The following is a 4,915-nucleotide window of genomic DNA, read 5'->3' on the forward strand; positions in this document are numbered from 1 at the left end:
TAAGTATCTCCTTAAACTATATACATAATCTAAATAAATATCAAGTCATACTTGAGCCTAAGATGATACAACTAACATGCATACAACTGAAAATGCACTGACCCCATGTGATAATTAAGGTTTTGTGTCAACTTGACTGAGCGAGGATTCTCAGTGGTGTGGCAGTTGAGATGTAGTTATCTCCATAATGAGATCTAATATCATGTAACTCTGTGATGAGGTCTTCTGTTAGAAACCAATCAGTTGAAAGGATGTTTCTCCATGGGTGTGGCTTACTTCCAATATATTAGAAACTCAGGCTAAACTTGCTAGCCCTCTACTGGGTCTGGATCTTGTACATACTTATCCTCAGGCTTTCAGTTCTTTGGACTTCAACCAGTGACCTAATCTATTATCTGTCAACCCTGGAGTCCTTAGCAGCCTGCCTTCTTCCCTACCAGTCCTGCCTGCCTGCCAATCATGGTTCATCTGACCCAGACTTGGGACTCTCCCATGTCTACAATTGTATGAGGCATTTCCTTGATAGAAATGAAATATATATCAGAAAGCCTTATCTTTCTCCCACGTAACAACTGGTAGTTTCGAACTGATGACTGTAAGATTAGCAGACCAATTAATAACCACTACGCTACCAGAGCTCCGTGTGTGTGTGTGTGTGTATGTGTGTGTGTGTAGAGAGAGAGAGAGAGAGACAGAGACAGTGTGTGTCTGAGTCCTGGTGTGGTACTGTGGGTTAATGCACTGGACTGCAAGGTTGGTTTCAACAGCAAGGTCAGCAGTTCAAGGTCACCAGTTGCTCCTCAGAAACCCTATCCACGGACACTATGAGTTGTTTCCGATTCATAGTGACCCTGTATGGGTTTCCGAGGCTGTAAATCTTCATGGGAGCAGAAAGCCTTATCTTTCTCCTGCAGAACAGCTGGTAGTTTCGAACTGCTGACCTTGCGTTTAGCAGCCCAATTCGTAACCACTACACTACCAGAGCTTATATATATATATATATACACACACACACACACACACATTGTGATGGTTGTGTACTGTCAAGTTGGTTTTGACACATAGCGATCCTGTAAATCTACAAAGCTGAAAATAATTTACAGAGCAGAAAGCCTCATCTGTCTCCCACGGAGCAACTGGTAGATTTGAACTGCTGACCTTGTTGTTAACAGCCCAGCTCATAATCCACTAGGGTTCCATACATACATATATATCTGTTTGGAGAATGCGGTAATACCATACAATAATGACTGGACTGCAAACCACAGGTCTGAAGTTTGAGTCCACCAGCCATTCCATGAGAGAAAAGCTTTCTGCTCCCTCAAAGATTTAAAGGCTTGGAAATTCTGTACAGGGTCACTATGAGTCAGAACCGACTTGACGGCACTCAACAACAATATGTGTATGTGTGTGTATAAAGTTTCTCTACAGAACCCCGCCTGCTTCTCTATAGAACCCAGCCTAAGACATTTGTTATCAAGAGTGGTTCTAGAGAAACAAAGTCATAAGGATGAGTTTTCTAAATTGGTTCCCAAAATTATTCTAATTTTAGAGGCACTGATAACGGTGCCTCCACTAGTAAAGTGGGTGAGGGTGCTGCTAATCCTTGTTGTGAGGTGGTAATATTAATATTCAAACTTTTACCACCAATTTGATCATGTACTGGAGAGAAGCAAGGCTCTGGATGATTGTGTGTATGATACTTGTCTGCAATTGTGTCAGGATGAGAACTAGAGATGTTAACTGGTTGTTCTTACTGAAAATAGAGCAAGTGGTAAAGGAAAGAGATGAGCTCAGGGCTAATGAGTCACTACTCAAGCGCCACATAAAAGACATCAAAGTGTCCACTTGTGCCCTGAAAGTCTTATTTCTTGTAGTAGCTTGTTGTTGGTTGTTAAGTGTCATTGAGTCAGTTCTGACCCATAGCAATCCTGTGCATGAAAGACCTCCTGGTCCTGAGTCATCTCACAAGTGCTGCTACACTTGAGCCCACTGCTGCTGCCACTGTGCTCATTCATCTCATTAGGGATGCCCCTTGTTTTCACTGACGTGCCACTTTACCAATCATGATGTCCTTCTCCAGGGATTGGTCCATCCTGATAATATGTCTGAAGTAGTGCCATGGACTGCCAAAAGAACCGATAGACCTGTTTTGGAAGAAGTGCAACCAGAGTGCTCCTTGGAGGCCCAGATGGCTAGGCTTCGTCTCTCATACTTTGGACACATTGTCCAGAGAGAACAGTTGCTGGAGAAGGATGTCATGCTGGGTAAGGTGGAGGGTCAGAGAAAAAGAGGAAGACCCCAACAAGATGGATCAGCCAGGTGGCATCATTGATGGCATCACGTGTGGCGGTGGTAGTGAGGTTGGCCCAGGATCGGACATTGTTTTGTTCTGCTGTGCATGGGGTCATTATGAGTCGGTTCTGACTCGATGGCACCTGACAACAACAATAACAGCATGAGAGAAAAGTCAGGCTCTCTTGGCTTCTAAAGAGCACTCTGGTTGTACTTCTTCCAGTGCAGATTTGTTTGTTTCTCTGGCAGCCCATGTTGTTGTTGTTGTTAAGTGCAGTCGAGTTGGTTCTGATTCATATCGACCCTGTGTAGGGTATCCAAGGAGCTACTAGTGAGTTTAAACCGCCCACCTTGCAATTCAAACCAACCTTGCGGTCCAGTGCATTATCCTGAAGTGTTACACCAGAACTCCCCTGGTAGCCCATATTTTTGTTGTTGCTAAGTGCCATCTAGTCAGTTCTGACTCATGGCAACCCTGAATAGGGTTTCTGAGGAGCGGCTGGTGAACTTGAACTCTCAACCTTGCGATTCAAACTGACTTTGCAGTCCAGAGCATTAACACACAGCACCTCACCAGGACTCCGTAGTATCTTTAATATTCTTCTCCAACACTATAACTCAAATACATCAATTTTTCTATGGTCTTCGACAATGGTTTCCATAGCTTGTCATCATCTACACTGTCAAAAGCCTTTGCATAGCCAATAAAGCCCAGGTAAACATCTTTATGATATTCTCTGTTTTCAGCCAAGATCTGACATCAGCAATAATATCCCTCATTCTATGTCCTCGAGTGTGTCTTAGTCTGGAAGCTCAGCTGAAATCTGTCCACCCTGGATGGCATAACTTCCAGCATCACAGACTCGAAAGAAGAAGACGCGGACTACCTCCAAATGTTTAGTCACTGAAAACCTTATGACTATGATATGAAGAAGGTGGCATCAGGATTGGATAAAGACTCATTAATAACCTGTGATATGCAGGTGACACAGCCTTGCTTGCTGGAAGTGAACAGGTCTTAAAAAACGTACTGACAGCAGTGGTCAAAACAGCTTGGTACTGGTACTATGAAAGATACATAGATCAATGGAACAGCGAGGATCATTCCCACCCCTCCATACACAAGAGTAGACAAGGATGGGAAACTTGGACATTGGCTACCCAAAATGGGGGGGGCTACAAAGACAAGAAGTGACTGGCTTACAAGCTTTCAAGAGGGAGCCTAGATCCAGAGTGCATGGAAGAAGGTAGAATCTCCACTGAGTAGTATCCAATCTTTCTGGGCACAGCTGATGAAAGGAGATGCGGATAGATCTCTTGTGATAAAATACTGAATAATTGTTATCAGGACTGCTTGTGAGGGTTGTAAATGTAAAGGTAGACATTCTGTAGCAAAAGGAGGGAAGTGATTGATTTTGCAGTCTAGGAGCAGAGGTCCCTGGGACCATCAAGGGAGAAGAGCGGAGACTGTGACCCTACCCAGAGAAGCAGTGATGCCAGAGAGGGAGGCAGAGACAATGACATGGAGAGATGGAGTGGCTGGGGACTTTGGACCCAGAGAGGGAGAGGGGCTATGTGCTGATGACCAGCTGGTTGATGATGCATGGAGGGGATTGTAACCATGGCAATGAAACAATATACAATAGGATGAATGTAAAGCTAATGTTCTGCCATGTAAACCATCACATAATTCACAATAAAACATTAAACAACAATAACAACAATGAGATACCATTTCACCTCAGCATTAATAGCAAAGTTAAAAAAATCAGAAAACTACAAACACTGATGAGGGTGTGGAGAGACTGGGATCCTCCTACGTTGCTGGTGGAACTGTAAAATTGTCCAACCACTTTGGAAAATGGTATGGCTCTTCCTTAGAAAGTTGGAAATAGAAATACCCCATGATCCAGCAATTTCTCAATGTGATATATACCCACAAGAAATTTGCCAGAACATGAATAGATATTGCACACCAATATTTATTGCAGCACAATTCACAATAACAAAAAGATGGAGACAGCCTAAGTGCCCATCAATGGAATAATGGATAAACAAACTCTGGTACACCCGCACAATGGAATAGTATGCTACCTTCAAGAATAACAATGAATCTGCAAAATACCTCATAACATGGATGAAACTGGAGGACATTATGCTGAGTGAAATTAGTCAGTCACAAAAGGGCAAATATTATCTGAGACAATGATTGCAAAAGCTTAAGATAAGGCATCCATAAAACAATTTTTAAAAAGACACATTCAGGCTCAAAACTCAGTGCAGCCATTGATGTGGTCAGAAATGGAACTGAGGAATTTTCTTTGTGGGAAGATTTGAAATGATGAACTCAAATCTTTCACTAAATAGAGAACTTTTTGGATCCCCCCCCCCCCCCCCAAAAAAAACATACTGATGAAGATCAAAGACTTCAGCCTTCAGTATGGTTTGCACCTCAATGTAAAGAAGACAAAAATTCTCACCACTGGACCAATATAACATCATGATAAAGGAGAAAAGAGTCAAGTTGTCAAATATTTCATTTTGCTTAAATACACAATCAATGCTCATGGAAGTAGCAGTAAAGAAATAAAACAATGTATTGCATTGGGCAAATGTGCTG

The sequence above is a fragment of the Chrysochloris asiatica genome, unplaced genomic scaffold (assembly GCF_000296735.1).
Source record: "Chrysochloris asiatica unplaced genomic scaffold, ChrAsi1.0 scaffold00124, whole genome shotgun sequence".
Classification (NCBI taxonomy): domain Eukaryota; kingdom Metazoa; phylum Chordata; class Mammalia; order Afrosoricida; family Chrysochloridae; genus Chrysochloris; species Chrysochloris asiatica.